Source organism: Heteronotia binoei, chromosome 3 (assembly GCF_032191835.1).
Source record: "Heteronotia binoei isolate CCM8104 ecotype False Entrance Well chromosome 3, APGP_CSIRO_Hbin_v1, whole genome shotgun sequence".
Lineage (NCBI taxonomy): Eukaryota > Metazoa > Chordata > Lepidosauria > Squamata > Gekkonidae > Heteronotia > Heteronotia binoei.
This window is the reverse complement of record NC_083225.1, coordinates 75,632,071-75,644,239: the sequence shown is the minus strand read 5'-3', so window position 1 is coordinate 75,644,239 and position 12,169 is coordinate 75,632,071.

The following is a 12,169-nucleotide window of genomic DNA, read 5'->3' as shown; positions in this document are numbered from 1 at the left end:
ATGTTAGAATTTGAATTTTCTTGGGCTTATTTCAGGATGGGAGCATCTTTTAAGAATAAATTTTTAGTGTACTATACACCCCAATACGTTTTTCCATCCTGTACAGTATAAAACCAATAGATGGTTTTTTTTAAAAAATTCATAATATAAAAGCATGCTCATACTATATACTGTTATTAACACTTATGCAGAGCATAAGTGAATTGAAGAAACTGTATATTTAATGTATAGACCCAGCTTGGGTTCCTTTTTGCAATTATAACAGCTTGTGTCACTTGGGTGTCCAAACCTAGCCTTGAAATGCCAAAGCCAAACATCAGAAGCCCACCTTGTAAAGTAATGTAAATGCATGGAGATCAATTGGTATTGGAGAGTTTTCACAGCATGTACAGTAAGGCATCAGATTTTGGGATGTCTCTTTTTTATGTACTCAAGCCACCATCAAGCCAAATCACCTGCAACAGGAGTTCCCCCATTGTCATTCATCATTCCATAAGGAGTGGCTGTTATTGATCAATTTGATTGTGTCTGAAGTAGTTCCCACCAGCTTTCCAAATTCCTTCCTTTCGGAATTAATAACTTGTGACCTAAAGCAAGCCTGTATAAGAAGCAAATGAAGTCTAACAGCTATTGATGGTGGCCCACTAGGGGTTCCATAAATGTCCTGTTTTTTCTCCCTGTCCTGGATGCAACTGCATGAGAGATGCCTGACAGATGACAAGATGTGGTGGATTGTGTTAGCCTGCCCTAGAGATTAATGAACTAGATGTTCCTTTTACAGAATGTATTGCACATAGTAAATGAAAAAGCAAGGTAGGTGGTGCTTGGATTCCAGTACTACCCTGTTTCCCTGAAAATAAGACCTACCCAAAAAATAAGCCCTAGCAGGATTTCTATGTATTTGTTAAATATAAGCCCTACCCCGATAATAAGACCTAGTGATGGGCGTGGCTATGCAGCGTATCTGCATAGCCACGCCATGCATTTCGGCGCGGAGCGGTAAGGAATACTGAAATACCTTTTATCTGCTACAACTCCTTTCTCCGAGCCGTTCGCACTTGCGTGGGTGTGCGAGTGGCAACCACATCACTCCTTTTTCCTAGCCGTTTGCGAATGCGCGGGTGTGCGTGTGGTAACCACGGTCGCAGGCATCCTATTGCGAACGTGTGAACGGCTAGGGGAAAGGAGTTCACGCATCACTAGCACCAGCCCCACTGTATTTGAATAAATGTAGATTGTTGTATTATACTTAATAAAAATAAGACACCTCCTGGAAATAAGCCCTAGTGTGTCTTCTTGAGAAAAAAATAAATATAAGACAGTGTCTTATTTTCAGGGAAACATGGTATCTGTTAAGTATCCAAGTCATTGATAATTTTAAACATTGTATCTTCTAGCAAGGACACATATAACTATTGGAAGTTTTATCTCATAGTATCTGAAATAAGGAATGACAAACAACTGGCTGGTCTATCCCACTCAAACTCTATTAGACTGGCTTATCTGCATAACAGGCCTATAAATCAGAGAGAACAAACTACAACATATATTAAATCAGAACAAAATACATAAGTTACATTAAAACATTTTTATTAAATATCAATTCCATCCTACTTTTTAAAAAATTAAGCATGGGGAACTTGGCAATTGAAAATTCATGTGAGTATCTTTTTTAGTCCAGTGGCACCTTTAAGACCAACAAAGTTTAATTCTGGGTGTACACTTTCTTCAGAAGAAGTGTACTTGCACATGAAAGCATATACCCAGAATTAAACTTCTGTGGTCTAATGCTTCAGACCAACCCAGCTACTCACCTGATTGTATCTCTTTGTTGAAGCACCTTGATATTGGTAGCATGTATGGGTTTGGGCTTTTCCTGTGAGTTGACTATTAATATGGTATGCCTATATGGGAAATAGTTGCAAGTTTTACATTGCTATAATAAACTGAATGTGTACATGGTTAGTACAGTCAGTGTAGGAAACTTTAATAAAGTTAGAGGTGCAGCTCTTCAGGACATTGGCACTAAGATCTTTCATATATATATAGTTTGTTTCTTATTACCTTTCATGGTATCTTGCAGAACGAATATTCAAGAGCCATTCCATAATCCATAAATTGATTTTGTGAAGTGCTATAGGACATATTAACATGGTTTTTATACTGAAGGCCTATTTCCAGGGATTGCATCCAATCGCTTGACCTACAAAGTTCACTAGTGAGCATGATTTTTCAAGAAATTCCCAAATACTTATTGAAAATAACCAGAGGCAGTTAATATAATAGGACAGCTTGTTTTCTGTATGTTTTGGAGATAAACCTGATCAGTTGGACTTACACATTCATGTATAATGTGTTTTCATTATGATGGACCCCACATCTTGCATGCATGAAGGGAAAAACTGATCAAAATTTCCCTGTGGTCATCAGGCACACAAGGTGCTGTATCTTTATCCCTAGGACATGTTTATATTTCACATGTGCAAATCTAAAGTCTTCCTATAAGAAATAAATCTCCAGTGAGATCAGCCAGGTCCTCATTTGTACTGTTCATGGAGAACTCTACTTAAACAAGAAAAAGTTGATTTCAGGATATTGTAGCATGGCTTTGTATTGGAGGAGGAAGGGTGAAATGTATGTTTGTGGTTCTGATACCTGGAGGAATAATAATAATTTTTAAAACCCTCAACCATCAACATTTAATTTCTGGTATACCTTACAGATTTATTGTATGCTTTGCCCAGCAACAAAGCCTTACATATGCATATAATGTTTTCATGTGGGAATGAAGGAGGAAGAACTGGCACCATAGTACAAAATTCTAGAAGAACCCTCCATATAGAATAAACATGTTTAGCCACACAGTGGTGTATTTTAACTTTTAGTTATCATTGGGTCTTTACTTTCAATGAGCACTGACTGACTGTGTTCTGGGCTCTTCATAAATCCATGTTAAATGTGGAAAGTAAAAGAAATGCAGTGAGAAATTATGTGTTCTCTTTATTTTACTGATACTTGGGCAAACCAGTGCTTAAACACAATAATTGGACCAAAATGTTCTCTGTGGTGTTAAGCTATATTTCCAATGCCTAGATAAAGAGTAGTGGGTAAGATATAGTTGCAAAAGTAGTTAGTTGGGTGGGGCTGTGGCTCAGTGGCGGAGCTTCTGCTTGGCACACAGAAGATCCCATGTTCAATCCCAGGCGTCTTCAGTTAAAATATCTGATAACAGGTGATGTGAAAGACCTCTGAGAACTCTGCCTGAAACTCTGGAGAGTGGCTGTCTTTCTAAGTAGACAATACTGACTGTGATGGACCAGAAGTGTGATTTCAATAGAGGACAGCTTCATATATTTATATATGTCTGAGCTTCAGGCTGTTCATAGTTGGCAATCTATTGATTTAGCTGATTTGTCAGTTAGTGGTGGGATCTGGAATCATGGGCTTGGGTCCCATCTAGAATTGCTCTGGGGGCAAATGTGTAGTGATTTTTAATGAGCACCCCCACTAGTGCCCAATATACAACAAATATACATTGCAGCAGCCTGCACAACTCTTTTAGTGCATTGGCACTAAATGATGGAGGTGGTCTGCACTTGGATTACTGGCAGCTTTTCAGCTCTTATCATTTCCCTTTCTGTAAAGTTTCTCTAAGAGCCCTTTAGTCCCATAAAAATCTTCACCTAACTCCTTCTTGGACTAGTTACTCTGGCATCCCACCTACCACTTCAGTATAGGGAGATTTAATGATCCTTTCTAAAAAGCCATATTTAGCTTTAGGTCAGGTGTGGCCAAACTGCAGCTCAGGAGCCACATGTGGCTCTTTCATACATATTGTGTGGCTCTCAAAACCCCCACTACCCCATTGGCTGGTTTGGAGAAGGCATTTGTCTCTTGAAGAAGGCATTTAAAGTTAAAACTGCGTTCTTTCCACCTCTCCCTCCCCATCTTCCTTCCTTAGCTGCATTTATTCATTAGTTCTGTTTGCTTTTCAAAAACAGGATTCCAGTGGAGAGAACAGAAATGTAGATAGATTTTTGCAAGCTGTTGCACTGCAAATGGCATAATTTTTATAAGTCCTGTATCAATCTCTAATTACGTTTCCCAAACTCTTTCATTAAAAAGTCAGTTTAACAAATTAAATGTAATGATGAAAGTCATCATCCACTTATGAAAAGTAGATTCATTATCATCTGCCTCCATTTCTGCAAAGATGATGGCTCATAACATTAACAAAAAAAATTAGTTCTGTGTCTTTAATACAACACATTTTCTTCCAAATAAAACAGTGGATACCATTCTTTTCACAGACCACCTACAATTTTAAAAATATTTTGTGCACTCAATGTACAAAGATTTTCAGTTTTTACAGACATTTCAGAAATTAGAGCACTGCAACTGACAACTGTGTGTCAACAAATCTTATTTATGCAAATCTGGCAACAAATGTGATCCAATACTTATTTTAAGATGTAAAGCTATTCATCATTACTGGGGTGATTTATGCTGAGTTGACTTTTCTGATTTAGCTGTCTGAAGGGTCTCAGGTGTGCATAATATTATTGGGAATATAACCAGCAAGGAGAGTATTTTTAATATTCATACTGTATGTGTAGATAAATAAATAGCAGTGAAAGACTTCTTGCATAACCATCATCATTAACTTAATCAGGCTCTTTGTAAGTCAAACTGATGCAAATCACAGTAAAAATTTGTCAAAAGCAGTTAATGTACAGAAATAGTATCAATGATGCAAAGGGACTACTTATAGTAGGAAAGTTTGCAGGACTAGGTACAGCTAATAGACTGCATACAAAAGTGTAATTCTATGGATGCTTGTTGAGTACCTGAACAGGCTGCCTCATAAGCAAATAGATGTGAAGTGAATTTCTTGGCAGTACTTAGAACCCACTTTGTCCAACTTATTTCTGTTTGAATACTCTGCCTTTGAAGGATTTCTTCCATATTAAAACAAGTTTCAAACACAGAATCAATTGCACACACTCTTAATCAGTAGCTAGAATCTTTAACAGGTATTAAAATGCAAACAAAGTAATGCAGTGTGATAAAGAAACATGGCGGTGTCAATGACCTGGTGTAGGATTGTGGGTTTACTGTAAATACTGATACCATGGGTGTCATGGGTACCATGGTGCCCATCGAAATAGAGGGGCACCAAAGAAGAGGTACAAGGACTCCTTGAAGAAATCCCTTGGTACCTGTCGCATTAACCATCACCAGTGGTCTGACCTAGCCTCAGATCGCAAAGCATGGAGGCACACCATCCACCAGGCTGTCTCTTCCTTTGAGAACGCACGCATAGCTGGTCTTGAGGACAAAAGGAGATTGAGGAAGAATCGCACTGCTACAGCACCAACCCCAAATCAGACTTTTCCCTTCAGCCACTGTGGCCGGACCTGCCTGTCCCGCATTGGTCTTGTCAGCCACCAGCGAGCCTGCAGCAGACTACTGCACCTTTCTTAAATCTTCGTTCGCGAAGTCAAGCCGAGAGAGGGTACTCTCTTAGAGATATCCTCTGTGACACTCATGCACAGAGCTTTGTTTGTAGAAAAAGCCCAGCAGGAACTCATTTGCACATTAGACCACACCTCTTGACATCACCATTGTCTCACATAGGGATTTTTTTGTAGAAAAAGGCCAGCAAGAACTCTTTTGCATATTAGGCCACACACCCCTGACACCAAGCCAGCCAGAGCTGCATTCCTGTCTTCCTACTAAAAAAAACCCTCTGCTCATGCAAATATGTTTCTCATCCTCACAACAGCAAAATACTCAGGTGGGAATGAATTTTTGTTCCATTTAAAAAATAGTGGGGGAAAAAGCTTAGACGCTGAGGAAAATATGATATTCCTGACCCAGGAGGATCGCCAGAAAATAGGCTTCCCAAACCTCCCGCTTTGGCGGGAGACTTCTGGGTTCGCAGCCTCATCTCCCGCTCTTCAAAACTCTGGAAGCGGGGGTGGGGGGTGGAGGGGGGGGAGAACATACCTTTAGGCTTCATGTTGTAGAGCTCCTGAGCCGTTTTGCAAAATGTCTGCCCCAAAGCTGGGCAGGAAGCAGGAAGCAGAAAGGGCTTCTGAGAACGGCCCCTCCCTTTCATTTGCTTTCGTTTTCACAGGAAGTAGAGTTGTCCGGAGGAAGATCTGGTAAGTGTGTGTGTGTGAGAGGGAGGGGGTAGGGGATTCCCTAGTTTGGAGGCCCTCCCCCCCTTTAGAAAGCGAGGGGGGGAAGGAAATGTCTACTAGGCACTCTATTATTCCCTATGGAGAACGATTCCCATAGGGAATAATAGGAAATTGATCCGTGGGTATTGGGGGCTCTGGGGGGGGCTATTTTTTGAGGTAGAGGCACCAAATTTTTAGTATAGCATCTAGTGCCTCTCCCCAAAATACCCCCCAAGTTTCAAAACGATTGGACCAGAGGGTCCAATTCTATGAGCCCCAAAATATGGTGCCCCTATCCTTAATTATTTCCTATGGAAGAAAGGCATTTTAAAAGGTGTGCTGTCTCTTTAAATGTGACGGCAAGAACTCCCTTGGAGTTCAATTATGCTTGTCACATCCTTGTTCTTGGCTCCACCCCCAATGTCTCCTGGCTCCACCCCCAACGTCTCCTGGCTCCACCCCCCAAAGTCCCCAGGTTTTTCTTTAATTGGACTTGGCAACCCTACCAGAAAAGCTGTTATGAGTCACAACAAATTGTTAAAATCTAAAATAATAGGAAAGATAACTTCATCAAACACCATTAATCCATAGGACCAAATATTTATTGCCTGCTTACCCAGAAACAATTAATACAAATTTGTGTGTATATTCAAGCTCCAGAAATTAACTGCAGGCTATCAAAAGCACACTAAATCAAGCAGATGGAACCAGAAAAAAAGTAAGGAAATAAATAACTTTTCAAAAAAATTCAGGGGGCTTATATATTAGTGTCATAGTATCGCATACATACTCTGCCACATAAAATTAACAAATTCAAGGAAAACCAGAATGCTTTTCCATTCAAATCCAGCCTACCCAAAAAAATGATTTAGATTTGAAAAATAATCCATTAAGCATGCCCAGCGATTAACCTTCCTGGGGTTGAATTTGTCATAATTATTTCTTAACAGAAGTACTTAATAAATATTCCATCAGAATATATTACCTTCTGTGTAGCTAAAATCTTATTCTGATTTACAATATCTGACAAAGTCTATCTACATCTAATTAAGCTTGATTAACCTCACCAAAAATTAATCGTGATACAGGAAAAAAAAAATCCGATTCAGTTTTACCCCTGCAGTCCTTTAAACATTACTGGCTTGAAAAAAACAAGTTTAATCACTTCCACGAGAGCTTTAGAGTTTTATAGTATAATCCTAAACCCTGTGTCCCCAAGGAGTTTATGAAGATAACTGAACATGTTACTGGTGTTGACTCAGATGATCCAGAGCCAAGAGAAAAGAAACACTGGCCCTTTCTAAATTAACAGTTTTATCCTCTCTTACTCTGCATTCAAAATTGACCTTCTACAATACATATTGCCTTCAGTTTTGTCTTGCCTTGCAGTTTCTTAAAACTTCTACACTAGTTTCATCAAATGAGTGCCAACTCCACCACCACCCTGCTGACGGCCTGCTGTTTTCAAAATCTGTTTTGAGCTAAACCTTTCTCCAGATCCAGATCAAGTTTCAAACTCCTCCCCCAAGTTATTGCCAGTGCACTGATTCTCAAAGTTGGTAGGCGACTAATTAGCCACTGAATTAATGATCTGTAGAGATTCCTGCCACACGCTTTCCTTCCTCCAGCCCCTTAGTGCCAATCAGGCCTGGGTCTAGGGCTGCCTGCGTCCCCTAAGCTGAACCCCACTCCTCTGCCCCCCCAAGTGCACTCAGAGCCTTGGGAGGCCTCAATAAAGACCGGAACAGCAGCGGGCACGCTTAGAGTCAAGCTCTGAGCGCACTCGCTGCCACACCCCCCAACTTTGCCAAGGCCTCCCGAATGTCAGCGGGCACACTTAGAGCTGGGTTCTGAGCATGCTCACTGCCACACACCCTGACTTCATCGAGGCCTCCTGAGTCCTTCTGTCTCAGCTCAGAAAAGAAGTTCGGACTCCCCTTTGTGTTTCTAACCTCAACAAGCTCCAGTGCATATACAAAAGTAAAAGTCCGTAAAAGGTGTGAAGCAACTTTTTAAAAGCAGAATAAATGATGTGGATCTAGATTATGATGGATATGTAGCAAGTGAATTAAGTGCTCAAAAAAATCTGGATCAAATCTGAGTGCAGAAAGGCCCACCCAACTCATTCCATAATCCTTAATGCTGGTATAATATTGTTGCATCACTGCAACTGCAACAACAACAATCATTGTAATTGAAACAAGGTCCTATAGTGTTACAGTAGTCTGGGCTAGTAAGAAAAACAGACATTGTAATTTTAACTGGAACAAATTAAGCATTTATTAAAAGAAAAAGAAAAAAACCTGTGAGCAATTAAAATCAGAAATTATAGCCCAGACAGAGAGATGGACTGTATTGTAACAACACCCCCCCCCCAGCTGATGTGGAGAGCCAGTTTGGTGTAGTGGTTAAGTGTGCGGACTCTTATCTGGGAGAACCGGGTTTGATTCCCCACTCCTCCACTTGCACCTGCTAGCATGGCCTTGGGTCAGCCATAGCTCTGGCAGAGGTTGTCCTTAAAAGGGCAGCTGCTGTGAGAGCCCTCTCCAGCCCCACCCACCTCACAGGGTGTCTGTTGTGGGGGAGGAAGGTAATTGTGAGCTGCTCTGAGACTCTTCGAAGTGGAGGGCGGGATATAAATCTAATATCTTCTTCTTCTTCTTCTTCTGATTATATGGTAGCAATGTATATGCAAACGCAATTGAATTAGACCTCTCATTTTACCTCCCTTCTGCCTATTCCTAATTTCAAGATAAATAATCTACATTATTCTAGGGCACCGGGAGGGGGTGCCAAATTGGGCTCCCCCTCGCCCATGACAAACACCTAGTTTGCCTGCCTGCCTCTCTCCCCTCCGCCGCCGCACCTTCCCTTCTCTTCCTTTCTGCCCTTCCCATCTCTGCCGCCACCACCCATTTTCTTCCCTTACCTCCTGCCTCCCCATCGCCCCAGCGCCTTCCCTTCCCTTTCTTTCTGCCCAACCCTTCCCATCACCACCACCACACCTTCCCTTCCCTTTCTGCCCGACCCCCCTCGATTATTGCCACCACTGCTGCTGCATTTTTCCTTCCTTTCCCTCCTTTTCTGCCTGACCCTCCCCATCGCCACCACACTTTTCCTTCATTTCCCACCCATTCTGCCCGACCCCCCCCCCCCCCCGATCGCTTCTGCTTCAGCACCTTTGCTCTCTTTCTGCCCAACCTCCAGCCATCGTCATCGCTGCACCTTTCCTTCCCTCGGGGCTGGCCCTAGCCCTTCTGGTGTATCCCTGCGGCTGCCACCTACTCATGAGTAGCCCTGCATCTGCTCGCGAGTGGGCAGCAGCCGCAGGGCTACTCATGAGTAGGCAGCAGGCTCAGTGACTTGGGGTGGGAGCGGAGCTTTGCTGCCTAGGGCACCAGAAGGGCTAAGGCCAGCCCTGCCCATAGCTACCTAATCAGAGGCTTCAAGAGCAGCTCAAGATTGGATAAATCCTTGGGGAATGTTAGGATCTCAAACACATGTTCAGCTAAGGTGTCTGTTGGAGAATGGAACATGAAACTCCTTGAATCTATTGATAGGGTAGCTCCATTATTACCACTGCTGCCCCAGACAGATTATGTTGTAGGGCCTATTGGAAGACCTGTGAAGCAATGGTGATGGCAGCAAAGAAATGTTACTGCCGCTATAGCATCAACTAGCTCACAACTATCTTGATTGTTAAAGGTGACTCAAAATCTGAGCCTTTATTGTCTCAGGAGGATACAATTAACTGTGATATTAAGGTTTTTTACTGATAAAATATTGAAAATATGCTTTGATCTGGATGTCAGTTGTAACATTGGCATACCAGATGAAAGGAGTAATACAACACCTTTTATTCATGGATCATTTTATCCCAGTTTCTCGGTGATTTACATTGACAAGATCCTGGGATTGGTGAAGGCCAGTACTTGAACTCTGTTTCCTTGCCCATCCTGGCTGCTAAAATCAAGCAAGGACCACATCAACAATCCCTACTATAAATCAATCACTAACTTGCATTCCCTTGGCCACTCAAAAAGATGGTTATCTGTTTGCTACTTAAAAAAAAAACACCCCTACAGAAAAATGTTGTGGCCAGTTATCACCTAGTCTTTAACCTGCCCAAGGAAAGAGCAGTAGCAATCAAGAGCTGTAGCAGACCAACTCAAAGTCTTCTTGGATAACTCATCTGCTTTAAACCTTTTTCAGACTGGACGATTGGACAGAGACAGCTCTGCTAGCTTTAGCTGACAACTTTAGTCTGACTGTAGACAAAGGCAATGCCTCCTTTTACTTTTGTTGAACTTACCTGCAGCTGTTGATACAGTAAATCAGACCATCTTGTTGATGTGCCTGGAGGCAGAAGTAGGTATCAGGATGTATACTCAAATCAGTCCTCATGGATCAGACTCAAAGGGTTGCTGTGGAAGACCAGATATCATCAGTGTCGGACCTATCTTGTGGAATGCCATATTGTGCAATTCTATCCACCATGCTTTTCAATATCTATGTAAAGCCCTTAGGACAAATAATTTGTAGCTTTGGGGTTGGATGTCATTATTATGTGGATGATGCCCAGCTCTATATAGCCTTATCCAAATTCTTTGGTGATGCAGTAGAGGTCCTGAGTAACTGTCTGGCTGCTGTAGTAAACTGGCTAAGAGTGTACAAATTGAAACTAAATCCTGAAAAGACAGAGGTAATGCTGGTTGAGATGGTGAAGATCTTGAAGGACATTGTGCTCCTGACTTCTGATGTGATTCAGCTGACCCTTGCTGACTCATTTAAGAGTGCTGAGGTTATACTGGACCTAACATTATTATTGGAAAGTTAGTGCAGCTGCAAAAAAAAAAAAGGGCTTTCTTCCAACTCAGCCTAGCCTGAAACATGACCCCTTACTTCGATGCAGCTGATTTGGGCATCTGGATCCACACCATCAATTAAAAAACTCTAGCTGGTGCAGAAAGCTGTGGCTTAGCTATTGTGAAGAGCTAAATGGAGAATGCATATTACTCCCATCTTGCAGGCACTTCACTGGCTGTCCATTAGTTACTGTGACATCAACAAATTAGGCAATGTTCGAGAGGCAATGTTCATGCTCACCATAGAAGTGACAGCAGCACATTGTACAAAGTCATTTCTGTGTCTTGACACACCTCCTAAATTTCTGGGAATCTTTGATATGTGGAGCAGAGAAAAGAGGTGACCCCCCCCCCTTCCACTGGCAAAAATAGAATGGGGGGAAACTGGAAGCTCTTCCCCCTCTTGCAGCACCAAGAGAACTTTTTGGTTTCACCTAAGGTATGTCTGTGAGTCCAGTTGCGCACCCATAACCCAGCATGTATCATGCATATTTAGTAGTTACTTCCATGATCTCTGTAGTCTGGAAATCGGTGTATTTCTGGGAGAAATCCAGCTTCCATTGGGTGGTTGCCAACCCTATTGGGATGGAGCTTTTTCTCTCCTCTTCCCAACATACTAAAACTTAGGGTGCCTAATGAAGTTGATGAGGAAATGATTTGGCAGGGACAAAAGGAAATATTTAGCAAGTAATTTAACAAGTAATTCCCAGTAGCTGTAATAATAGGCACAAAAATAGTTGGCTATATAAATTCATGAAAGTTATACCCAGCAATGGCTACTAGTCATGGTGACATTCAGAGGCCGTAAACCTCTGAGTAGCAGTGCCAGCAGGCAACATCAAGGGAAGACCTTGGCCTCTATGCCTGTTGTTGGCCCTCCAGAGTAATTGGTTGGCCACTTTGTGAAACAGAATGCTGGACTAGTTGGACCATTGGTCTGATTCAGCAGTGCTCCTCTTATGTTGTTAGGTTCTCTTCAATGTATGCTACTCCTAACCACACGTTAATACTACATTGCAGGATCACTCCCAATTGCATGGGTCCTGTGGAGGGTATGGACACAATTCCATTTCAGCTCCCCAAAAGGCTATGTTCTCCCAAAACATGTGTATCCCCAAG